Source organism: Falco cherrug, chromosome 8, assembly GCF_023634085.1.
Source record: "Falco cherrug isolate bFalChe1 chromosome 8, bFalChe1.pri, whole genome shotgun sequence".
NCBI classification, from domain to species: domain Eukaryota; kingdom Metazoa; phylum Chordata; class Aves; order Falconiformes; family Falconidae; genus Falco; species Falco cherrug.
Window position 1 is genome coordinate 30,398,578 of NC_073704.1, and position 27,264 is coordinate 30,425,841.

General features: G+C 45.5%; 1 protein-coding gene and 1 non-coding gene across 2 annotated transcripts in view; one reads left to right on the forward strand and one right to left on the reverse strand.

Moving 5' to 3' along the window:
• The window catches only part of CLASP1 (cytoplasmic linker associated protein 1), a 181,222-nt gene that overhangs the window by 132,300 nt on the left and 21,658 nt on the right, over positions 1 to 27,264 (reverse strand). The window lies entirely within an intron of this gene.
• LOC129736721 (U4atac minor spliceosomal RNA) lies at positions 372 to 488 on the forward strand. The gene has a single exon (XR_008733758.1). It is a non-coding gene; the product is annotated as a U4atac minor spliceosomal RNA (small nuclear RNA).

Here is a 27,264-nt window from a genome sequence, read left to right on the forward strand (position 1 = left end):
GACGGACGGACGGACGGACACACACACACCGCGCGGCACGCGCGGCCGGGGCTGCAGGCGGGCCGGGCAGCGCCACGGCCGGTCGACAGGGGGCGCGCTGCGTCGCCGCCCGGCTCGCCTGGCCAGCCCCCTATGCAAATAGCCTCCCGGCTGGCGCAGTGCACTCTGGGTACGGCCGCCACAGCCCACGAAAAGGCTTAAACCGGCGCTCAGACAGAGACGGAAACGCCGCTCCCCGCGCCGCCCCCGAAGCGGGGCGCGCCGCCGAGCCGGGCGGCGGGGGGGAGCGGGTCCGAGTGCGCGCCGCCCCTCGCCCGCACCGGTGCGGCCGTTAGCCCTCCCCTAGCGGGGGAGCGGCACAGCGCCCGCTAACCGTCCTTATCTGGGGGTTGCGCGGCCGCCCGATGAACGCGTGGTGAGGGCGGCACTGCTAACGCCTCACGCAACACACCGGCGCCCGCCTCGCGCGCGGCGCAATTTTTGGAACCTCGCATCGGGGCGCGCGCGCCCGCTGCGTTCCCCAACCCCGGCCGCCCCGGTACCGGCGGGCACCCGCGCGCGGCGCTCCGTGCGGAGCGGGCGGCCGGGCCGAGACCCGCCGCGGGGCACACGGGGCCGCCCCAGCCCGGCCCTACAGCAGCCACGGGGCCGCCGGCAGCGCGGCCAGCCAACGCCGCCGGGTACGGGGGCCCGCGGCTCCCCCCAGCACAGCGCTGCCCCGCGGCGCTCTCCATCACACCCAGAGCTCCCCGTCATTCCTCCCATTCGACGCCGCTTGCAGCATGCCGGCAGGCCTAGAACCTGTCCGTATGCCAAAGGAGAATCTTCCTCGTGCTTTTGTACACCGCGTTTCATTTTCACGTTCATCTTGCGCGCTGGATTTAATCTACCCTTGAGAAATGCTCAGCCAGCTGCCTTGAGCCCTACCCACCGCTGCCCACTCGGCTCCTCCTGGCTGAGGCACGGCAGCAGAGCCCCGCATCAGCCAAGAGACGCTTTTAAAGGAAGATCAGGGGACTCTGAACGCCAGCACCACTCACGGCTGGCCGATCCGAGCCCCAGCACAGCAGCATCCTGCTCCGAGAAGTAAGTGTGCTGCCTAGGTACGGAGGTGTGCCCCAGGGATAAATCTGATCCCAGGAGAGGAAGGGATCCATCTCTTCTTCAAACTGCTGCAAGCCAGAAAGAGCGAGGGGAACTCATCACTCAGACTTTAAAGGGAACAGATGCAGTGTGCAAACACAGCCAGCCACCCTGCAGTTCGCCCCCAGGAGCGGAAGAGGGTGAGCGAAGCCTCCCAAGACTTTTTGCTCTTACGCTTACAGAAACGGAGAGCTCATTAGCACAACGATTACACCGGTGGCTTGCACAGCTATTGAGCAAACCACCACTGAGGGGACAAGGTGTTACCCCCTACCACACTGGATTCATTTCTCAAGCCCAACGTACCTCAAACTTCGGATGGTCTGAGGTAGAAAGTTGAAGCCGCATATAGACTGAGAAATCCAACAGGTCCATGAGAGAGAGAGGACACAAAACCTGAGGTATGTGTGGCAAATGAATGAAGAATTAATTGATTTCCAGCCCTTGTTACACTGGGTTGACCACACTGAAGAGCCCACCTCTGTTTACCCCTGAAGTGGTTATCAAGCTCTGCCTGAATGAACACACCAACGCCCAGGGGGAACCTCAGGAGCAGGGGGGCTGTCAGTGCAGGGCCGGAGCAGGGACCGGCCACCAGCAGCCACCCCTCTCCCCGGGGATGCCAGCTGGCAGGCACCGCTCCACTCCGTGGCACAGGAAGCATAGCTCTCCATCCAAAATTCCAGATAACACTGCAGTGCTGATAACTACGGAGCTATTCCAGGCCTTTGCATCAGCACAGGTCGTGCTTGTGCTCCAGGCAAAGCAGGACTCAACTCACAAGCCCCCAGCCCTCAGATGAGAAAATACCAGGTCAGCAGCCACTGCTCTTAGCCCCCTACTTTATACAGGTCCCAGAAAGAGTCATCCTAGGTCTCCCAAACCCACTGCAGGAACACACAGTGACACAGCCCTAGGTCTACAACTCTGCCACTTTGCTTGTTTGACTCCTGAAGGCTCCCCAAGACACTCAACAAAGCAATTTGAGCAATCCAGTGTTCAGCTCAATTGGCATCTGCTGCTGCTTTGTTATATCCCAGTACCTTCCATAGGCGCTAAGGGCTGCCAGCAAGCCCTTCTGCCTCCCTCCAACTGCCAGGTCTCAAGGCACCAACATTCCCAGTAAAGAAGGCTCTTTACTGGGATCCTGGATGCAACAAAGCCTTCTCCCAACAGAGAAAATACTCCCCCCCCCCCCTTTTTTTTTTTTAATAGACCACCAAAAACTTACTTCAGGCAGCTGAATAGTAACTGTCCATTAATACCCGGGTGATGCTGAAAGGCCTGCAGGCAGCTCCACGTATCAGAGAACAGCCAGCCTACCATCATCTGCTCTAACAGTAAATGCTCACCAAGCGTGACAGACAAATAAATGCATCCAACACAGCCTAAGACAAGACACACCTAAACGCGCCTCCGGAAAAGGGCGAGAAAGGGAGCTGCACTGTCCAGCACCAGTGACCAGAGTGAATCACAGCCTCGGGCTGCCACCAGAGCCTGCCCTAACACGGCAGATCCAGACTGCAGCAGGGAAGAGACGAGCCCTTTCCTCCACTCTCCGGACCATGCCACATGCGGCAGGGATGTGGCGGCTGCCGCGCGAACCTTTATCCCATGCCTCTTGCAGGGAATCAGCAATGGGCTGAGCAGCACATCCCCACAGGCTGGCTTCACCCTGCTGGACCTTCCACACCTGGCAGCGTGGAACCAAAATGGGAGTACTGGAGATACAGTTCCTATCCCAGCTAGCTTCATGCTTCATTTCTTCATCTCCAACGTTGTGGTGACAGAGCTTGGCTATTTCACATTGCAGTCCGTTAGGTTTTTCTTGAAGGAAGGGAGAGAGGTTGAAGACAAACTTCTAAATCTCAACATAAAAAATTTTGCAAGCGAATTCAACCAGGTATTTTTGAACACTTGCTTACATAATCCTTTGGATTCATAAACAAAGACATCCAGAAGCACTTGCATACCTTAAGTAAACAATGTATTTGTGAAAAATGAGAACGCTTCAGCTTACACATTAAGTCTGAGATAAGCACCAAATGCCCCACATCACCACCTGCCTGACGACTAGTGCTAATCAGTCAGTGAGCACTTTAATTCCTCAAGACATGAAATATCCACCACAACTGAACTGGGCACACAAGACCAAGCAAGAGCTAAAGTTAAAACTGAATTTACAAATGTCAGCTAAAGTCAGGTACATATTTTGGGTCACCACAGCAATAACAAAACTCCTGGCAGACAGAGGAACAGCAGACAGAGAAAGATGAAGTTAGCTTATGAAACGCTAACAGCTGTATGCTATCTGCACAGGAGTATAACCAAATACACCCTGCAGGACATCCATCTCCTTTCACTGTTCTAGAATTAACATTTCACATTCCAAGGCAGGATTCACATCTGTACTGGCAACATGAGTGCATCACCCTAGCCCAACAATCCTAGTACAAGCACAGGTTATAGGAGCTATTCTGTACAATGCTATTTGCAAAACCAACAGCAGCAAACAAGAAGGCAGCAACAGTAGCACAAGTGCTTTTCCTGGTACGACTACAACCTGTGGTCAGAGCTGAACAGCAGGGAGACTGCAAACAGTTATTTCTGGGTTCTTTCTCTAGATCCATGAAATACCACCTATTCTGTCACAGACACCACCTTCAAAATCCACAAGTTTGGACACTGGGCCATTGATTTGCCATTCAATACAGCAATGCCTCGAGAGCAGCTGCTTCATTTGGATATAACTTTTTCATTGGAACATGGACCACAATCTGTTGGAGTAGCTTCCTGGAAGAAAAATGCCCCTTTTATTTCTCATCATCTACAGACGTATTTCTACATCTGTGAGACTGAGAAGATTTAACTTATTAATGTAGGAATTTAAATTTCCAAACAGAGCAACCTTATAGTGACTGTTCTTCTGTTTTACGACACTGATGAGAGGCCAGACGTCTGTTCCGGATTTAGAAGAATGGGAAAAAGAGCTACGGAAAACTTTCAGAGGGTTTTTCTGCCCTTCTATACAGCTGATCGAAATTATTCTACCCAGAAAAGGGAATTACACTAAGCAATACCAGATCAAACACTGACAGTACCTATGGCTGAGAACAGTCACAGTAGGTCAGGAACTTCCCTGACACTCGTGTCCTTCCCTAGCAGGGAGGCCAGATCCTGTACACTGGAGAGTATCAGCGCTGAAACTCTCCTTACAGCACAGCATGCAACTGTTCAGCAAATCAGACTAGCACCACACTTAAACGACACAACAGCTTTCATCATCTCTGTATCACTTTTCCCAGTCTCTCCTACCTCATGCTGGAAGACCTTTCCACTTCTCCTGGCAGTACATCAAGAGATGCCTCGCTCATCTTTGCCCACTGTAAGCCCAGGCTGCTCATGCTGTCTCTCCTGTGTTACCATCTCAAAGGAAAATCCAGGAGGTACTGACCGCCCTGTACATCTCCACCCAAGCAGGTTCCCAAATCTTCAGTGCTTGTGGTACTCCCTCAGTCCTTGGCTCTGTTCTACATCACCCTGCAAGTTTATCTTCCCCATACCTCCATGCCAACACTGCCTGGCGCCCCTGTGACCGTATTGACCCTTGCAGGTCAATTGAGTCTGCTTTCCTCACTGTGATGACAGCCAGTACTACTGCAGAGCATACACGCTACAATCTCAAGCACCTGAGCCTCTGGCAAATGCCTCACTTGTACAACACAAGGGGCAACACAACTTCCCACAAGTCGTCTGGGAGTGGAGAGCAGGGAGAGCCGCGATCAGCCCATCTTCTTAATCCCCTCACTGCTCCCACATAACATAGAGCTCGGATCACATGTCTCAGCACCTTTAAACTACTGCTTGTAAAAAAAATAAAATCAAGCATCTTCTATGAATTAAGGACCACTGCCCACCCCAGAATCCAGCAGACCAGCTTATTTGATGGCAACTCACCTATCCTACAATAGTGCAGCACTATGCAACAGTGATTAAGGACAATAAAGCCCACGTGACAAGAGACAACCCTGCCAGGAATCACTACTGGACTGATGGAAATGGCTGAATCAAAACACCCAATGAAACCTCCAGCCCTTGCAAAATGAGAAAAAAGCTGGTTATTGAAGGTTCTCCTTCATTTACAGACCAGGGAGCAGAGGAGCAACTTGATAAATAATGCATAGCTCTAGAGTGAAATAAATCCCAGAAAGACTAAGGTCATTTAAATGTTGGGAGGTATTAAGAATGAGTGTTAAAATACATCCCCATAGTGATCATTTCTGACAACTACTGTTAGGACACAAGGGCACATTTCCCATGCAGAAGCAAAAAACCCCAAGACCTATGTCCTGGATCCAGCAAAAAAAGCCAACAGAAAAGCCAGTTGCCTCCTAATGCAAGAGTTACAGACTTCACAGAACACACAAGAAATTCAAACCAGTTCAAGGAAACACCACAGAGCAAGAAGGCAGCACTACAGAAAATCCTACAAAGAAAAACGGAGGGATGCTTAGAAGAACATGATCACTCTGAAATGTGGATATCTGATTCCAGGAGAGCTGACGAGTATGTCCTAGGTGAAATAGCTGGAGCAAGTCAGCCCCCAGCCACACTGCTCTCTGTCCTGCCTCTGCTCAGTGCAATTGAAGGGGTACATACCAAAGAGTAACAAATTCATCCTCTTTTGCACTGGTCCTTGAGCGATTGCACACAACCATGGTGAGAAGGAGCAGCATGTAACCACCAGGCTCTGTCCAAAGGACACAAAGGGAATCGCAAGTTGCAGTCACTGCTGTGGAGCACAGGTGCTGTTTATAGCCTGATCAAGCAAAGCTCCAGAAAGCACAGCAGGTAAATCACTACTGACAAAAACTACAGTCCGTGCTGCAGCAGTACTCATGGTAATGTATTATGAGACTCTGCAGTTGAAGGCAGAGTCCCAATTTAAATCACACTTTCCTGTCTCAATTACCCCAAACACTGCTAAAAAGCAGCAGCAGCAAACACTGTTTCAGAACGCCAGTCCTGTTTTCACAGCACCTTACATGTAGGATATCTGCATAGCAGTACTCAGTGCTTAGTGTCTTCACAGAAAACATCAAAAATGAAACACCTGTACTACCAACTGCTATTGCCTTTGGTTCCTCACCAGAAAGCAGTTAAATATCTTAGTTACAAACACTGCCACTATTCTGTACGTTTCCATTGCTGCTCCCAGCTGAGCACTTACACTTACAGTCAGGTCCTCAGCCAGTAAGGAAAAATGGATGTAAGCTCTGTGAGCACCGATGAGATCATGCCTGTGGGCGTCAGCTGGGGATCAGGCCCACCACATCCTTGAATGCGCTTGTAGTTTTGCTGACAAGTTGCATCTCAGGAGCTCAAGGCAAAATGAAGCATCATACAATGAGTGCTAGGATCTCCCTTACAGAAAAGCAACAAGAAAACATTAGGGAAATGAAAAAAGCCATTGCAATGCCTTGCTTTCTTTTTCATGGGAAAACTGAAAGCCTGTATTATGGCAACTAGTAAATTGCTAGTGTAGTGATGTGCCTTATTAAGAGACCAGGCTGGTTTACCTAATAGAAGTGTTTTCCCCTCCATTAGAGGCAAAAGCCTGCTACAGTGCACAAAGAAAGCGAGAAATCACACTGGTAATTTGCCTTTAGGCAGAACCACATTAGCTAGAGCATCTCAAAGCTCCTAGCACAGAAGCACTGACCCTGACTCCATCTCTAACACATACAGGAACAGAAAGTGCTCAGCACATTTCAAAATTGAAACAGAAGTGCTTCTGAGGGCTTAGACAGCATCTGGAAAAACCAAGGCAAAAACACAACCTAGCAGATAATCAGTCTTCTCTGTTCCCTTGGGGCTCAAGAAGAGTAGTGAGAATTGTGAAGATGCTTAAATATCCAGCTACTCCCCTTGACTGCTAGTTCCCACACTTCTGAACATCTGCACTTCCAGATTACACCATACAGTATAAGCTTTTATGAGGAACAGCGATCCTGCAAAACAGTGATGACAGGCTGCACGGACAGCCTCACGAGGAGGGCACCAAATAGGTGCAAACTCAGCCAAGACCCACCAGCTGCTGGTAACGTGAAAAAAACCTGGGGATCTCTCGGGGAGGCTGAGAAGCCACCGTGATGAAAAGTCAACAGAAGCTGACCTGACTAAAGTAGAGGATAGTTACCAGATGCTAACATCTCTTGCTAGTTCACAGCTAGCAAAGGTTTTTTTCTTTGCCTTGTTTGGGAAGAAAAGGGATACATGCAATTAAGAGTGCAATAGCATTTTCAGTAGCCACAGCCTTTGCAAAACTCTAGAAACACCCTAAGACCTGAAACTTCCACAGCAGCTCTCAGCCCTGTGCAGTCAGCCTGCCTGCTCAGCATCTACCACACGCTCCTACACCCTTGAGAACGGCCTCCCAACATAATCCACAATAGCTAGTAGTACAACAACAAAGAACTCCACTGAGAAAAGAAGAAAGGTTCAAGATGCCTTTGTTAGCTGCTGGAAGCCAGACAATAGCCCAAGTTAGTGAAGAGATGGATGCTAGGTAGAGAAAGGGGCCACAGATGGCAGGAGGGAATGCTTCCTCCACGGAGGAAGGCATCACTTCAGCAGGAGTCCTATTCCTACAAAGCTGCTTCTATAGCCCGCTGAAATCTTTTCACCCAGAAGAGACTGTAAGAGCTGAAGCTCTGACCAACTAGCCACAAGGGAATTAATCGCTTCACACAAAGGCAACGGCTTCTACATCCTGTCTAAATTCCAGCTTCAGTAATTACAAAATCTGTACCTGGAATTCCCCCTCAGTTTCTGCCTGAAGACTCTTTTCTTCACTTTCCATTACTAAGAACTGCTGGAAAGTATCACTAGTACTGCAGTACTCCAATAGCCAAGCAAATATGCACTGATTTTATAGCTCCCAAAGAGCCCAAAAGGTTCAACTATTTAGAAGAACAGCACAAAGTACTATGCCTGAGAGTGCAGTTGGAAGAAAAGGTGAAAGTCAGACTACACCTAACAACAAAAAGCAAAAGAAAGAGGCACCTTACGTTCTTCCCACCTACAACCATAAGACAATTTAAATGTGCAGCCAAAGAAAATCACCTCTTGATGCAGACAGACACAACCCAAAGCATGAGGCTACAGAGCTGGCTGTCCCAGACGCAAATACAACAACTCAGAAACAACAGAATCCAAGCAAAGCTTTCCATAAAAACCAAACCAACAAACAACACCCCCCCCAAAAAAAAACAACAACAAAAAAACACCCAACACCCCACCCCCCAAAAAACCCCCAAAACATGCTCTTGCAGTACATCCTACAGATATTCAAGCAAGTTTTACACATGACAGGCTCAACAAGTGCTGTTCATTAATTCAAGGACAGCAGTTCCTGTGCCCAGCATCACAAGAGGAGATTATTCCAAAACCTTGAGTTACAAAACTAAATTCAGGGTTTCAAGTGATCTCATGACCAAGCAAGGCCCTGAAACATGAAGTAAAGAGCCAAATGTGCTAAGAAGCACAAAGAAACCAGCTTCTGGACTATGCATCATTATTAAGTACAGAGGATCTCTCAACACATGCTGCCCTTCTCTGCTGGACCTTCACCTCCTGCTCCCATCCCCTCCAGGTGCTGAGGCAGCAGTGGCCCATGCATTACTGGCAAGCACTACCCTCAAGGCAAGTCTTCAGCAATCCTTCGCAAGGTCTTCCTTCACAGATGAGCCTTGGGGAGGATTCAGTGCGTTCCAAACACCTTTCTGACCCATTCAGGAAAGCCCAGAGGATGACCCGTAGAGGCATGGGTTAAAATACTTCTCAATCCTTCCTACACCAGTGAACGGTGCACCTGAGCTAGTTCTAACCCAGCACCTACAGCAGCCACAAGACGTAGCACAGCCCGTGCAGCAAGTGTGATGCTCCCCACAGTTTACTATTCAGTACTGTCAAGACAAGTCAGTGAAGACTGAGAGCTACTAGTTTAAGCTGTTACTATACCAGTTTCTTCTTTTACCATTCCTTTAGTCCTGCCCCCCAAGGTAGAGTTAAATGCTGTTTTTCAATGCATGTCAAACAACTTAAAAGGAAAACCTCCCAGAAGTTTACTAACAGTGCTATACCGGTAACTCCAGCTGAAACCAGGACCCCAGAAAACCAAGTGCCACAAGAACACAGGAGGGGACAGTCCCAGTCCTGACCTGCTCACCTGAGTGTGCCTATGCAGGTAGAACCAGACCTTGCATCAGCACATATGCACCAGTGCCCATCTGCAAGCTGGGCAGCCGTCACCGTGCACTCTGCTTGAGCCATTGTGTTATCCTGCAAGGGGCCAGGGATATTTGACTGAGAAATGACACAAATGGCCCAGGTCTTGCACCCTGGAGACCTCTCTACACAGCTTCTGGCTCAGCAGCTCCAACCAGCTCAGAGTCCCAACCGGTCTGTAACCCATGCAAGCCTCTCACAACTATTGCTCTCTTACACTCAGCTCTTAGCACAGTTATTGATCAATTCAGGCATCATTTTTAATATCTTTAACTTCTGGCAAGTAGATATATCTTCCAAGAATATGATCTATCTGGTCTAGGAAACAGCAATCACAATGATAAAAAAAGATTCTCTTGCTGCCCATTTAAAAGCTAATGCTAACTTTGAGGTTAATGATTTCCACATACTCCAGAACTAACCCCCACATGCTGTTTAACACACAGGAAATAATCATTCTTCTCCTTCCTAAATATGTTCCTTTCCTCAACTCCTTGTGACCCATGCGTCTGTCCCTTTGCCTTTTTGGCTGTCATTATTGAGAACTAGAGCAACAGCTGAAACATCACTCTACTGAGCTCTCACAAGAGAATAAAACATCTGTTTTCCTCCCTCAGACTGAAAACAGACGCCTTTTTAGTTGTTTCCAACAGATACTCAATTATATGACAGCATAGTGAAGCACAATGCATCTAAATTAGGGCACACCCTCGGGCCACATCAGAGCACGCATGTGGTCAGAAACCCGAAGAAGTTTTGTGATCTCTGGCAAGCTACCCCTCCACAAGTATCTAGGGTCCGAGACACCCACAGGTAGTAAGGGTAGATTTTTGCTTTTAACACTTAGAGGCTGCAGATGTCTGCAGGACTGCTCCAGAGCAGAACACGTGCACCAAGCGCTATGCACTTGCACCGCGGTTCAGCTGCATAGTTCTGGCTTGTCTGGAAAACCCAATTCCATACGTTTTACACTCCACATTATCTTACTCACCTGATCCAGGTCTGAAACGGGTGACTGTCATCACCCTAGGACAGCAGCTCAATAAAATCTGCCTGGAAAAAGTCATACTGGCTATTGTCAACCTGTTGGAAACCCACTGCTACAAAAAAAATACTGTAATTGACACCCCTGGAAAGCCCAGCCACAGGCAGACCTGTGCAGGTGAGCAGCCTGGCCACAGCTGGTTCAAGATCCAACTTGAGACACAAGGGTGGGCTGACACGGGTAGCACGCAGCCCAACCTACGTGTACCTGACCCTGCGGATGAAGCACTCCAGTCTCCAGAGCTGTTAAACTGCTGGGACACTTGGGTGGTGGGTGGAGTCCAGAAGAAAAAAAAACCCTCAAACAAACCACAAAACCAAAACACCAACACAGGCACCTCAAGGGAAGACACAGGAATTCTTCATCCTGTGTTGCTTGAAGGAGCCAGCATTTTCTTAAGGGAAAAGAACAAGCCATCTGAGCAGCTGACAGCACAAGTGGAAAACCAATCTGAAAGTTACAGGGACAAAATGACATACATTTTGGCATCTACATCCAGCTCTAGAAACACATTTAAACAAGTCAGGCAAATAGCTCCTATCAATGTTCTAGTGCTACAGCTATACGAACAAGCATCCCTCACATTACAGGCTTCCACAAATTCTTGTGGATTAATACAAGAAAGGAATTAATTACATGTTCAACTAAATCATTAGCTCTTGGATTAAGTATCTTAAATGGAACTCTTAAACTGAAATACGTCAAAGGAACAGAAGCTATAAACGTAACACAAGAAGCCACTCAGCTCAGCGCAGGGTACACAGAGAGCTGACACTCTGGAGAAGCACAGCCCAGAAAACGAGGTACCTACCTCCTGGACAGGCTCTACTCACCTTTCACAATATTTTTACTATGTTTTTTTCTCTCCTTCACAACTCCCATCATTATATTCAACATAACAAAGGGTAAGCTGAATCAAGTGTTTCAATAACCATCTTGATTGTGGTTTTAGAAGATCAGATGCCTTGTTTCATGATTCTGTTATTTTCTTAAAGAGATCTGTTCTCACTGGACACTTGTTAACAAGAACGCTCTGCTGAACAGGATATAGTATGTATTTATGTGAGTAGTTAATAGCACAGCATACCCTTATAAAAATGCAATAACTTACGAATCTGAACACAGCTTAGTAAAAGAGCCTGTGTCATGCTTCAGGTGGAAGAGAGGGTTTTTTTCAACACAACACTGCAGAAACTTGAAGCAACACTGAAAAGCAACTTTGAAGAAGAACAAATGCAGCCTGCTGAATTCAACTTACATTTCACCTCAGAGGAGAAAGGCAACAGCAACTTTCCAAATTTTTCCAAATTGTTCCTCCTGGTTAAAATCAACAGGTTTTGTTGAAGAAACAGAAATATTTGTAATTTGCAAAGGAAGAGACTCAGCTGTCCCCTGTCATCATAGGCACATTCAAATGTGGATTTATTTATTTTTGGTTCTGAAAGATTGTAAGGGAGGCTCGGTGCAGTTTTCTAAAGCACTAATTAGGTGCCAACTTAAACTAAAATATGCAGCATCCACAGGCACAGATACCTCTAAAAATGTGCCCTTCACATCTTAGAAACCTCTTCATTATATGCAGTCTCATCTCCTAATTTATACAGGTTCAAAGTTGCACAAGCCCTCCTGCTCCTGTAATTTCAAAAGTGGTTCCTTGACTTTGGAGCGCCTATTCCAAATTAAAGTGCCCCATTAGTATTACCTTTTGTCTTAAATAAAGCAGCATCTTTTACACAGAAGGGAGAGCATGATCATCCTGAGAACTCCCAGAACCAAAACTTGCCATCTTGTGAATTCTGAAGACAGACATACACAATGCTGGAGATGATCGCATGCCATTGTTAACCTGACACGAAAAGGATGACAGATTGTTTCCTCCCATCCCACCCAGCCCTACTGCACATTCTATACCCAGTTAAACAACACAATAGCTCTTTAACCTCTAGCACGAGAACAGGGCTCACCAATAAAATCAGGTTAGAACGGGTATCCAAAGGCCAACTAGTTCAATGCTATCCCCACCCCACTGCTTAAAATTAGATCAGGTTGGTCTCACTTCTACAAAACACTTTGTTTTACTTGATTCTTAACATATAGGCCTTCAGTTGTCATTTACTTCAAAAGTTCATTAAAACTTGAAACAGTTTTATGTGTTCTAGTTAGAAGCTGCCCTGTTGATTCATTAAGTGATTTAATAAGCTTCTGTGTCATCACCAATAAGACCTAGTTGGCAGACAGTAAAACAGCAAAACTGGTTTTATTTATTTAATCCTTCTCCAGGTATAGTAGTATAGCCCAGGCAACTACTTGTAGCCCCCCAAAACTCCAGCTACATGATCTGATCCATGACAATCTTGGACTCCAACAAGGTTTCCTGCAGGTATAAGGCATCTGCAACATGGATTGGGCAGCAAGATCAGCACATACATGTCAAGTTCAAATACTGCCAGCCGTAGCAGGAAATGGCACGTTCTTTTGAGCAAAGAAATGGCACTGGGCTTTTGGTTTATTTATCTAGGAGGTTTTGTTTAACTTGACATCATCTGATAAAAGTAAAAATTTCAGAGCCACACACAGTGATAGGCTCCAGTTACTACTCCTCTACCAGTCTGTGTCAACAGCAACTTTGTTCAGGAAGGAGGAGGGATTGATGCTGGCAAGCCTCTTGCAGTCTACAGCACAGACACCATTTCAGAAGAACTGGAGATCGAGTTTCACAGATAGTAACTATGTGAGACTAGAGAACATCATTTAGAGAAAAAGGAGTTAAGATATGGCAATACCCAAGGATAAGACCAAGAAACTTAACATACTTTCCAGATAATACCACTTGTGGTGTAGGTTAGAGATCAAGTGGCTGCTTTTTTTTCAGTGCAGACACTGTAAGAAAAGTCAAGCAAATCAGTTGCTCAATCTTGCACAAAATGAACACCACCAACTGATTACAAAGGGGATCCAGCTACGGTTATGTCTTTTCTTGCCCTTCATCTTTTGCCTCCTGGAAGTTAATAGCACTTTGCTGCAACCTAGCAAGATAGGAAATACAAACTAGTGCTTTTCAAGGGTTTTCATATCGTCATCTGTAACTACAGAGCATTACCACTATCATAAACTTGTCACACTGAGGTCTAGTAGTACTGTCCGTATGTTGGAAAGAAGTATTATTTGGCTGCTTCATATACATCTGCCTGCAGTGTTGGGACTGTGCCAGCATGCAGTCCAGTTACAAATGAAGTTCAGCCTAAGATCTATACACGAGGGGGGAATAAAAAAAAAAAAAAAATATCCATGCAGAGCTACGAGTACACTCATATCACCATTTAAAGAGATTTCTCCTCCCTCCTTCAAAGGAATTCAATTTTTTTGAGTGCACACATATACATTCCGTTCCTTGTCTTCAAATTCATATATCAAAGAAGATACCACAAACAGAACGCAAAGCAAAGATTCTTCATTAACCCTTTCTTGAAAAGAAAAGAACTGCAAGCCATGTGCAGACCCTGCACTGTTTTTTAATGTACCTTGACTTCTTTAATCAATCAAAAGGTAAAGCATTCAGATGTGCTGCTATGGGCCCGATTCTGATGCATCACACTAGCATAAACCCAGAATCTGAAGCCAGCTGCTTGCATCCACATTCTCCCCAGAAATACAACAGGGGAATCAGCCATCACTGCACATGTCTTAGCTTTTGATGACACAATTCAGACCTTAATGATCACCTAAATTCTATTAGGAAGGGAAAAACAATTCCAGAAACAGACTTTTAGCTACTAAACTACTTCAGGCTACTAGATAGCACATGAGCTCTTTGAAGAGTTGCCCAGTTATGTGTGGACCTTACATATGTTTTGATGGTTTCTGAGTGACTCATTAAATAATTCAAGATAATGGTAACTTTATTCTGCAAAACACATGAATTCAGTTGCATTATTTTTCCATAAAATTCTTCTTGGTCACTAGATAATCAGGGCTAAAAGTCAGGATATGGCAGCATCAACACTTCCCTTATATCACTTGTCCCCAGCAAGAAACACAAGATCCCAGGCAAAATACACATGGAAAGCAACATCACTCCCTCCTCCTCCAAGCTTAGTCTGAAATCCCTTCTTAGGAGGGTTTGAAAGGGGATATAACACTAAACACCAGCACTGGTTTTATTGCTCCTTTCACCTGTGTAAAGCAGCATGCAGGCAAACAGCATCCTTTCAGCCTACACTGTTTCTGCAAGGACTTGAAGAATTTTTGTTTCTGACTTTACAGAGAGGAACCTGTGCACCCCCAGCTGACTCTGAGCACCACAAAACAGACCTGCAGCAGAGCCAAGATTATGCTCCCAAAGTCTTTGGTCCGGTCTTCATCCCCTGGCACAGGAGATGTGAGTCTGACCCACCTCCACCCAGAGCTCCTGCAACTTGAGTCAACAGCAGACAGCAACTGCACTAAGCCTGGGAAGGGTCAAATAGCAACATCAGAAGAGACCCTAGTTCAGCCCTCTAGGGTGGGCACCCCATGACCTAGACCACACAAAACTGATAGAAAGAAACTGTTACAATATAACCAGTAGCTCATTTTCCCTGCTAATTATGTCCTGCCTAAACAGCCTTGAGTAAATGATTTCACCACTGTGTCCACCCACCAAAAGCCTGAAGGTCAGTTCAAGTGGATCCAACGCTCGCACCTCCATCGAGATCCTATCACGACAGTGCCTCCCATATCTTCAGTTTTCTGTGTCTTGGTTAAGCCTAAGGCAAGGCAGGTTTCTGTGATAAAAGGTGCCACAGAAGAGCCTGGCGGCAATTCGCTAACAGACCACAGCTGGAGGATTTTGAACTTCAAACCTCCACAGCCCCTGCTCCCCGGACACAGCTGACCCCACAACCACACTGAGCAACAGGCAAGCCCAGCAGCATGCCCCCTGCTCGGGAAGGAGCCGATAGACATGCTGCAGCTCTCCTTCCCCACCGGGACAAAGCAGAAGAGCACAAGTCAAACCAGTTTTCTGCTCACATAATTGGAGTTCAGGAACTCGTTATGAAGCAGGCCTAAAAGACATCACTCCTTTCAGGCTCTCGCTGTATTCATTTGGCCTCTCTCAATACAGCAGCATGCTGTGGTTCAGCCTCAGTGCACATGCAAGGTGCACTTCTTCCTCAGGCTGCGAAGCTAACCAGGAACACCAAAAAGGTAGCCACACCGAGGAACGGGTAGGGAAGGCTATGACCACTAAACAGACACAGTCACAAACCACAGCACAGTTACCACCAGTCTCTACTGCCATGTATTCAGATGCCTGTAAGACACCTTAGAAGCACAATGACTACCAAGGGAAACTACAGGCCAGCTGACTTGTCCAGTACACATCTGCTGCAGGCAAGAGAACAAGCCTCAAAGAGTTTATCTTCTCCACTGTTGCTTTCCAGGCTGTACACCCAGGAAGGTCACTCGGAGGAGACTGACCTGAGCCCTCTCCATGGGCAAAATTCTCTGTGCACACTGACAAAACCTACCGTCTTCTGCTGGTCCCCTCCCCAGAAATGCCTTCAATTCATATCATCACATTCTTGATCACAGCAGAAGTTCCTACCCAGGGTGACAAATCAACATTGTGACCCACTTGTCTGCCACAGCACGAAAGCTTCACAACACTGTCTCCTTGGCATGACTGTAGCTGCACTCACCCCATCTGCCAGTGTGCTCTTTTCCCTGCCACATGCTGTGACTTTCTAGAGATTACAAAAAGCATCTCTGCCCACGACAATGCCTTTAAAGCTTCATCCCACATCCCCTCACCTCCTCTTTGTTAACGACACTGCTACAGTACTGGAGCTGGAGACCAGACCACCTACCAGAAAATAGCTAAAGTTTTCTTTAGGAGAACTTCATTGAATAATGAAAATGTCACACCTCCAAGGGCACGTGATCCCGCAGTCAAAGGGAGGCAGGTGCAAGGACTCTGCCTTTCAGCAGATCCATCTACAGGCCAGTAAGGTGGTTCTCAACCCTTCAATTACTTACCACCTTTCCGGGATGAAAAGAGCAGTGTGCCCTTATCCCGGAATCACACCAGCTCTAGCAATCAGAAGATGCCTCAGCACAGACAAAGCTCTGCCAATACACTGCAGAACAAAGCACAAACTACTAGCCTCACCTAGCAAACAGGTAAAACAGTTGTAGTGGAAATTACATTAAAGAGATCGTGCTAGCATGGACTTGAACAAGGGTGGTGATCAACTTTCCTCATATGCTCCAGAAGAAGGACAAAGAGAAATCCTCTTAGATCAGCTAGAAAGGAAATTAAGCATGAAGAGCATAGGGGCACTGGAACAGACTAATTCAGGAGGCTGCGAGATTTTCAAAGGATTTATTTTAAGCATAGGTTGAATAAACACCTGACAGAAGACATCCGGATACATTTGGTTGTCTTCTGTGAACAAAAAATTGAATTTGACTATTTCCTGAAGTCCCTTATATTACAATACCCACAAAGCCTTAAGATTTCCTCCCTGTCATTAGAAATACAGTACCAGCAAAATAAATTATGTTACTAGTAGGTAATCATCCTTTATGAACAAGACAAGACAAAGTGACAACAGAAGCTTGTTAGCAATCCACTGTAGATACAAATTATACTGGCAGATACTAGTTACTCCCCAGGGTAAGGCTGACACTCCGGTGAACTAAACTTTCCAATATTGGTTTACTCAAGATTAATGTACAATCATGAAGGATATATGAAGACTGAAGCGAACCTTAGACTTCCTCTCCTATGTCCAAAACTCAAACCATATCCATCTTTTCTTCCCCTGCAGGATCCATAACGAACTCTACACCAATAACCCCAAATTAAACACAAACATAATTGTCATCTCAACAAACTTCTGGGCCTAGCTTTGAGAAGCATGAAACATGCATATCATGAGATTTCTTGGAAGAACAAACCAGGGAAGCACTTGCTCACAGAGAACATGAAAGAGCGAGCTTTCTCCTTGCTGCAAGCAAAATGCAAGGAGGCATTTGGATTTTATCACACTGAGCTGCTCCAAGATCCATTAAAACTCCTCATACTTGTGCCATTTGTTCTTCAACAGCAAACAATGGGTCTTAATAAGCTTTTGGCTATTCAGAACCACTTTCTAATCACCCATACACCTAACTTCAGAGACCACATGTGCTGGACACTGCATGAAAGGGAATCAGTGTTAGCATATTCAGCATGCTCTGCCCTGGTTTTCCATCTCAGTGTGACTCTGTGCTGCTTTACCGCAGCAATACTTGCTACTAAAGCCAGAATAACACACAGAGCAGCCCTTTGCCAATTAAATCAACACTACTTATGCAACACTAAGGGAGCTAAACCTTGTAAAAAAGTCCCCAGGACGCTCAAATCAATATAAAATTCACTTTAGGCTTGTAGTATTTTAGGTCATTAGGGACATGTTTAAACTAAATTGTATGGAAGTGTGTGAAAAAAGGAATTTGCACAATTTCCCAAACCTTAGAAAATGGAAAGTGTCTTCCCTCTACATAGTTAAGATCCACCACTGAATGAAAACCCAAACTGAGGTCTATGCTAAGAAGCATTCACACATCACCCTGAGCTGCTGGCTCTGGAGGAGGCAAGAAACAAGCTGACCTTGAGTTATCTTCCCACAGCTAACAGAGGTCTTGACATCAGCCCCAAGTTTCAAACCACTACAATGGGCTTACACAACCAGTATCCTCAATTTAATAAGCGCAGTATTTTCCCAGAAGAATAGAGAAGAGACTCAGGAGGAGGGAAAGACACTATGCCTCTGGACACTGTATACCGTCAGTCAGTGGCAGAGCTGCCAGCTGAACCTGAGTCTCTACCAGCCCAGTTCCTGCATGAAGCACAAGCCTTGTATCTCCACTGACTCAAGCTGTGAGGTTCACAACCTGTGCTCCCAGGACTTGTGAACAGAATCCCTCCTCCTCATACAAATGAAGACATTAAACAGACCAAGTTACCTGCAAAGAGAAACTTGATTTTAAAACCTTTTCTCAGGAGATATTTTTCTTCTGTGGAAAGCCTGGATATTACAAAGGCAGAAACCACCAAAACACACTAGTTACCACAGGCCAGTCATACACATTAAGACGTAGTACCCATATCACACTATTGCAATGTCTATTCATCTTAAAACCACATGGGAAAAAATAGGTCTAGCTCATGGTTAAGGTTTCCTAAGAAGTCATATGCAGAGTCTCTGAATGCTCCAACAGATTTTCTTCAGAGCTTTCCCTTGAACACAGATGAACAAAATGGGCAAGACACTCCCAGGAGTGACATTCTGCACTGCTGCTGGAACTGTCTCCTCTTGCATCCTTTAACGCAGAGCACAATCTCCTACAGGCAGGGGTTGCATCTCCTTGTCGCCTGCAAACACCACAAGCAGGACAAGCAATTGAAAAAAAGTCTGCTGGTGTCTGCAACGTATCTAAAACTTCATCTCACGAGCCACCCTGCAAATACAGGGTGGACTGCTATTCTGACTACCTACACAGAAAAGCTTGGTTGTGGTGCAGACCTGTGGTTTGCAAACCTGGATTTTGTCATTACCACCTCTGTTTTACAGCCTCTACAACCAAAGGAGGGAGAAGGGTCTGCCACAAGCTAAGAGTTGACAGCAAGCTCTTCGGTATTAACCACTCTTCGTTATCACTCTCCTCTTACTCACATGAAAAAAAATCCACACAGCTCCTTCATAGGCCAGACTGGGAGCAGTACTAGTTGGCTAACAAGGATCTGCAGGAGTTGTCTTCTTTCAAACTTAAGACTATGCAATATGTTCGGGAAGGGGAAAACGACAGAGTTCTGCCCTCTAGTCATTTCCCAAGAGCCCAAAATACTGGAGGCATAATTGCAATTAACTGCTGCTAAGGCCGCCAGCTCAGCGACTAAGCCCTTCCCAGGGCTCCTGAATGAATTCACTGTGGTGGTTTTAGAAACTGGGTGGACAAACCAGACCTAGCAACTGAATCCTGCCAATAGGCTTCTCCGTTCCTTAAACATCTTCCTGGAGACCTGGGGGAACAAGGCATCATTAACCTGGAACGAGAAGCATCTGCATGTGGCATCAGCTAGAGCACCTGCATATACAAGCAACAGAGAAAACGCCTTTTCCCCTGGAGCTAACCCCTGCAAGGGCACCTGCTTTCCCAGCAAATCTTTACACCAGCAGAAACCCAGTTCCCACTCAGTTGCTCACAGTTCAGCATCCCAGACAGATGGTTTCTAACTTGCAATTGTAATCTTCAGACACACACAAACCCCATATGCAATAGTTTAATCGTGTTCATATATCTAAAGGGGCAAGGCTAGCAAGCAACCCACCCAGCCTCTCTTCCACACAGCAAGGATTCCTTCTCAAGCAGAATTTGTGGAGCTGCCTCTGTTCTCTTGGGATTGACCTACAGCTTCATAGAAACATAAGGCAGAAAATGAAGAGTGTGAAAAATAACCAGGGACTTCCTCTCCACTACAGAGTCACCTTGCCTGACAGCCTACTTCAGTCATGCAGACAGAGGAGGGCTCCCTCCCACCATGCCTGGTACAAGTGTTTTCCTAACACTGGTTCTGTACCTCTCCCTCCAAATGGAGGTGACAATACTGCACACCAGGCTCTTGTGCTCAGTCACATCACAGCAAGCCAACGAAGCTCCAAACCAGTCTGGTAAGCTACAGGTTTGGGCCACCAGAGCTGTGGTGCGCAGAGACTGCAGGCAGAGCAACAGTGTGCCCCAGGAGCCAAGCTTCCTAATGCAACTGCTGGTGAAGCCAATAGGGAAAAGAAAGAAGAAAGAGCTTCTCCAGATGAAGCAAGAGACAGTGATAAAGAACCTCTCTGCTTCAGCTTTGGCAAATACTCTTAAATCTTCAAGGCAGTTTCTTTTCCATTTACAGGGCAGAAGGGAGGCAGGGTACACTGCAAGCACCCTGCACCACTTTCTATCCAAGTCCTACAAAGTCTGATTTATGTAGCTCCAGAAATACCAAGTGGAAAAGAAAACTTACAAAGGCAAGTCATGGGAAGCAAGAGAGAAAGGTAGTCTTGCCTCCTGTCTAGCCTCAGAATTTGTTTCACTTTTGTTTTTTTGGTTTGTTTGGGGTTTTTTTTGTTGGGTTTTTTTTTGTTTTGTTTTGGTTTTTTTTAGTTAAGAGACCTTCTGCTAACTCAGTTTGAAGAACGGTGTATCTGAGAGCAAAGGACTGTTCTAGACACCAGCAGGAATCAGAACAGGCTCCTGCTTGTAAAGGGAAAAAGGACATCAGGAGGAGCCTAGCTCCCATGGGTTTGGGGCACTTGCCTGCCACAGGGACACATGGCCATCAGGACCAGCACAACAAACAGGGACATAGCTCAGCAGGACCTACCCTCAGCACAGCCACACGGTAAGAGCCGTCAGGGAGGAAAGCCATTCTCCCACTCCTCTTCTGGAAGCTCCGTTCAATGTGCTATGAGCTGAGCTTCCAGACCTGCTCCACACTTCATTGGGAACCCAATGACTAGTTCAGTAGCCAGAATACTAAAATTCACTAGACTATTGCCAAATTTTTCCTGTAGGATTGCCTTGGTACTTTATCCATGAACTAGGAGCTAAATACAACCTCCGCCTTAACACCTGGTGACTAAAGAATATAGCATAAATATTTAAACCAATCCAATTCCCTTGACAGAAAGCAACACACTTGTGCCAAGTTATTGTTCAAGCAGGTTAAAGCAGCATGCTTCAATGATGGGTGTAGCCATTTTGTTGGTCTGAAAAGTAATTCCAGATCTTTTTAGATGAAAAGCACTACAGAATTTAAAAATTTATATTAATCTCATCTTTCTAAAATAGTTTTATTTTATTTTGATCTAGCATCAAAGACTTTCAAGATACTTGTATCATTAACTATGCCAATCAGAAGAGTAGTGAATGTCCAAGCCAACTGTTTATGGTACATGTATGGAAAAACATGCATTAAATATTTCTAAGTCAGATCTTGCAAGATCAGGGGAGAAGCACGAGGTTCCTCCTAACAAGCAGCACTTCCAGGAAGTTTTATACACTGATTAGTTCTAGGGAAGGCTTTGGACATCAGGCATCAAATAGCATTATCTGCATTGACGGAGTCCATTAAAGGCTCCAACCCAAATACTCTAGACACTACACAGGGCATGGGCCGCCACCACAGTCCAGACCCACCAGGCCTAGAAAGCTACTAACATGTGAGGCTCAACTGCCCGTAGCACAGACAGATCACTTATTGCTCGTTACTAATGGAAGAGCATAAAAAAAAAAAAAATAGGCCATCTACAGCTCCCCTGGAACAGAACATTTATCTCCAACTCTTCCCTTTCAGATTGGTGGTGCATGTGCACAAACGTGTTTTCAGCTGAAAGTTGGGAGCTCACTGCATTAAGGAGAAAATTAGCCATGCAAGTCAAATGAAGAGCGTATGCTACTTTTCAAGTTTCCTTTTAATCTTTTGATGCCAGATAAAAGGAAAAAACAAGATCCATGTCACAGGTATGCAACTGTTCCCAAAATAAGTACTGAACAGCAGAGATTTAAAACAGACAGGCACAAAGATGAAAACAATATCCATACGCAGCTTAAGTGTGTCATCCACAAATAGTGAATCTGTCACCAAGAAAGAGAAGATGACCTTGTGGCAAAGGACCCCTCCCAGCCTACTTGGGTTCAATCCTTACCTTCCTCCCTGCCAAACTTCAACCCTCAATTCAAAGGAACAGGATGCACCTCAAGTTCTTGCAAGCACCTGACCCTACTGCAGGTCTTGGGACAACCAAGTGTCTGCTGATGGGCTTTTGGACCACTCATTCTCAGCTCTTCTACTGGCTACAGAACAGTAACCCTTCAAACAGGGCGACACGACTCCCCTGACTATCACCCAGCATGGACCCCAGCAAACAACGTTCTGCCCAAGGACACCCCTTCATCACTGAAGCCTTAATTACAAATCACAATCCAGCCTGTAATATTGATTAGTCAGCTGCTCTCCTCAGAGACATTTATACAAATAATGATTCAAGTCAAATGAGATTCTAAACTTCCTCCAGAATAACCAAGAGCAGAATACAGGATGTCAAAACGAGCACTGTCTGGAAGCAGAGGGAACATCCTTCTCACACCACTGATCTAGAAAGGGCAAAGGAAACAGCAAGGACAAGAGAAGAGAAAAACTAATCGAAAACAGCATTATCTATCATCAAGCTACATTATTTTAAAGAACACAGCCAGCAGAGACCATGATCTCTCTACCCTACATTATTTGCACCAATAACAAATTTTCAGAGGCAGAAGGGGCTCATTAGGTCAGTTAATTTGATATCCTGTGTAATACAGTTCATGAAATCCCAACCACTTCCTCCTGCAGTGAAACCAATTATTTCCTATGAATAAGGCATTTCTTCTGAAACAGCGTTAGGGCTTAGTCTGATTTAAGATCTTCAAATCAAATAAAGATGATCAGAGCTAAGAATTCTGACCAACAATTTATTTTCTGTTAGATACAAACACTGCATACACTACAGTAATATGCAGAGAGACATAAACATTTTTTCTCCTCTGTCAAAAAAGGACCCTCCCACCCCGAGATTCACATGCAATAATTTTCAAGCTTCTGAAATGTACAGGGATCTACCTACTTTCTAATAAAGACGTGGATCTCTAGGGAGCAAATGTAAGCCCACAGGCAACAACCTTGCTTCAAGTTGTGTTTTATAGCTCCCTAAACAATAAGTCGAGTTCCATGCAGCCCAGAGGTCACAGGCTGGTACTCTCCAGCCAGAGTGCAGACAACCAGAGAGGGTTGGGTTGTTCTTCTATCAATTCCTATGGCACTATAAAAAACAGTTAATAGCCCAAGGTATTTTTTCTTTCCATCTTCCATTTCATAAAATCTTTATGCAAAACAGCATCTTTCAAAGATGCCACATTCACACAATGCCACAGTAACTGACACGGAAGCCAAAATTTCTCATATAAATTCACATTTAGTTGATTACAAAAGACTACCAATGGGGTTTTGCTTTTAAACCGCCAAAACTATCACAAGGAAATACGGACACAAAAGCTTCGAACAGGGGGAGTGGGAAATTCTTAAATTTAAGTCACACACCCTGACTTCTGCACAAAAGAGTAAACAAGATTAGTTACCACCCAGTCACATTAAACTTCAGCCTCAAAGAAATGTCTCTCAGAAAAAAAAATACCCTTAAGAAACAAAATTCAAATGTAAATTAATCCTTATTAACATGCACACAAGTAACACAGGCATAGAAATTAAAGGCATTTCAAGAGCTAAAACTAAAAAAAAAAATAAAGACAGATCTTTTCCACATTAGCTGTGGTGTTCATCCAGCATTATGCTCCATCTCTAAACAGCCTGCACATGAGCATGCTTTAAGCAGCACACAGCAGCAAGTGGGGTCAGTTTGAGTTTGCCTGACTTTAATGGCAGCAGGATCTGGCTGTTAATTAAGTACCAGATTTCCCATTGTCCCAACCCCACCACACCTTTCCTGATTAAAGGCAGCCAGCTTTTAGAGCATTTTTGTTTTAGTTGCTGCTCAGCCAAGTTTGGCTACATACATTCACTTATCAGAACTGCTGCTTTCACTTATCACAAATGCCTTTCTGATCCCTGGAAAGCAACCCAAATCATGCATTTCATTTCCATTCTCCCAGCTTGAAGATGCCAGTCACCTACAACTGTTGATAGCCATGAAGTAAACAGATAAACAGGGTCAAGTTATCTCCTTGACCTCCCAGAAGCCTTTCCTGGCTCACCTCACATCCTGATGAGTACCATCTCATCAAAGTCCTGCCCTCAGCTGCTTCTCTTTGTGCTTACCTCACCCTGATTTAAAAAGGCACATCAGAACCTGCCCTCCTGCTCCGCTCCTCTCAGACTACCACATGACAGTCACCGCTGGGGACCCCTCCACAGGGAAAGCTGAGTCTACCCCACTCGCGTCCTTCCCTGCGGCTCCACCTTTCCTCAGACAAGCAGCTCCCTCCTCCAAGGCCCCGTCTCATGCACGCCTGCTCAGATTCCCCACAGGGCTTCACCCAGGCCTTTTGAACTGCCAGCATTACCCCATCGGCACGACTAGTTCGTTGAGACATGGCCACTTACGCAGCTCCCCACGCTTTCTCAGTGAACATCCCATACATCCAAAGCCTAGCGTTTGCTCGGCAGTGTCTGAGGACTGCAGCTGCACCAAATAAGCCCCTTTGGCCGGGAGCATGAAAACAGCAGGACCATCCCAGCCACCCCTTCAAGTCTAGTCCAACAATTACACTGATGTTGGACCAACGATCTTGGAATCATCATAAAATGCATTCCTGCAAAACAATTGTGATAAATTTAGATTCTAGTTAAAAACAGAAAACACTTAACACATGGAAGCCTGGAGTACCCACACAGAGTACCTAGTACATATTCCAGCAATTCATCCTGACTCTCCTCTCTCTGTCTCATTTCCCTTCTTTATGTTAGTTAAAAGGACTGGGGAACCCATAAGACCCACATGACTTCACTACTACACCACGAGAAACTTGCTTTCCGTAGAAGAAAAAGTCAGCAAGCCACCCTCACACCACCTTTCATGTGAGTTAGTTTTGCAACAGAGCTACACCCAGAAAAATAACCAATTCTTGTTCTGAAGTGTTTGTCCAGCTAGAGCACACTCTTCTACAATTCCTACACACTACTTCCTCCTGGAATGGTCACCAAGAGACTCTTTGAAAGATGCCTGTAAGGCAGCAATCAGCCCCAGATACCTCAGTAACTGTCACTTGGCCTGAGATGTCAGCTCCTGCCCTCCCATTCGTCTGCAGTGCCAGTTCCCACCACACCACCTCTAGGTGCAAGTTATCAAACAACAACCACTGCACTTTTCTCCACATAATGCCTTTCTGCTTGGGAAATGCTTCTCATTAATTGTAAGCTACCTTACTAGAACAGGAAATTCCAGAAGGAAACGGATGAAACTGCATGGAGAGAATGGGACCCAAGCAACACAAAGAAACAGAGCTCTTTAAAGGCAACAAGAAAGCTCAGATCTTGATGGGGACTGGAGCCTTTCACAAGCAGACTTATTCACTTAACTTATTCACAGCCCAGCAACATTCTACAGGTAACAACTTTCCAAAAACCCAAAGGGACAGAAGGTAGAAGAGGCAGACAGTAGACTACCAGGAAAGCCACCTATGCAGGCCTGGAACAGAACCTTAGCCCAAGAGACAAAAAAAACCCCAAACAAATACTCCAATCTGTAAGAGCAGGTACTTCTAAAACCTGTGCGCAGTTTCACCTTTTCAGACAACATCCAACCATTACAAGAGAAATTCCTTTTGGAGGTCAAGCAGTTCAGCCATGCACGTAACAGCAGCACATCAATGGCTCCCTTTGTTCCTCGGCATCCAGCATCACAGTGCTCCTCTGAATGTCTCTGGGTTAAATACGGTACACAACCATCTTCCCCAGTGTCTTAAAAAGCCAGGGGTGTACCCCAGCATCTGCCCAAGGATCATTCTGTCCACAGCACTCTAAACAGATAAGAACACACACAGATACTTCATCTATTGATGAGTATTGGTTTGAGTAATTTGGTGCAACGAGACCAACTCCATCAGCTATGAGCAAACAGGATTCCCTCCAACACTCAGGTACACTTTTTTACTCCATGATGAAAGCTAGAGTTGTCTACATTTATAAAGCTACTAGAGAAATTGGGTTCTTAAAAGGTCTGGCCCCATCAGACAACTTTGATGATGGCTGTACATCAGTAAAAGCCTGTAACATTCAGCTTTAAACAGCAATGAACAAGCGGCATCCCCTTTATTTAAGTTCCTGATAGTGAGACATAAAGTATTTCTAAACTTCTAAACTGTTAAAAGCAGACACCTCCACATCACTGCATAAGCACCGATGCCTCCATTTGCAGGAAGATTTGCAATTAGACCCAACATGACTGTGCCAGTTGATATTAGTCTAATTGAGAGTCATAGCAATACAAGGCAAAAACACTGTATTTGAAAATAGTTCTAACAGACACACAAAGAACTATGACAATTAGCAGAAAGAGCTGATTTCTAAGACACGATTCACTATATATTATTCAAACAGCATAATTTCAAAGTACACTGGTAGAAGCAACTTTAGGTTTTCCATTTGCTATTAGCAGGTTCTCAGCCACCAGCTGACCGGCACAAACACTCCTACCCTGGCGAGCTGGTAACACCACAGTTAACCTCCCGAAAATTTCACATCCCAAAAGAGATCCCTTCAGCCTCTGCACTTGTGTGCATGTCCTGCCCCCGTAATGAGCAAAGCCAGCCTTAAGAAGGGTATGCCAGGATGGGGCTCTACTACCTAATCTTTCATTGTTTCCACAAACCTCTCCGGAAAGCTATTTTTGGAGATGAAAAAGCATTACTAGGCATGAAAGTTTTCTTTCTCACACTTAATGCAGGGCCCAATCCTACACAATCTTTCCTCTGGCTAAACTCCCAGCCACACTATAAAAAAAAATGATCTTGCTTTACATGCTCTGATAACTGGGACTCTTTGCTCCAATTCTTGAATACTCAAATGTTGCTTTGTTTTAAGGTTTCATATTTGGCACAAAAGCAATACCAAATGAGGAACGTAGCAGGTTTTGCCTAGTTAAAATAAATTTTAAAAAATTATAAAACTTAAAAAGAGGGAGAGATCGGATCTAGGAAGAAAGTAACGAACAAATTTG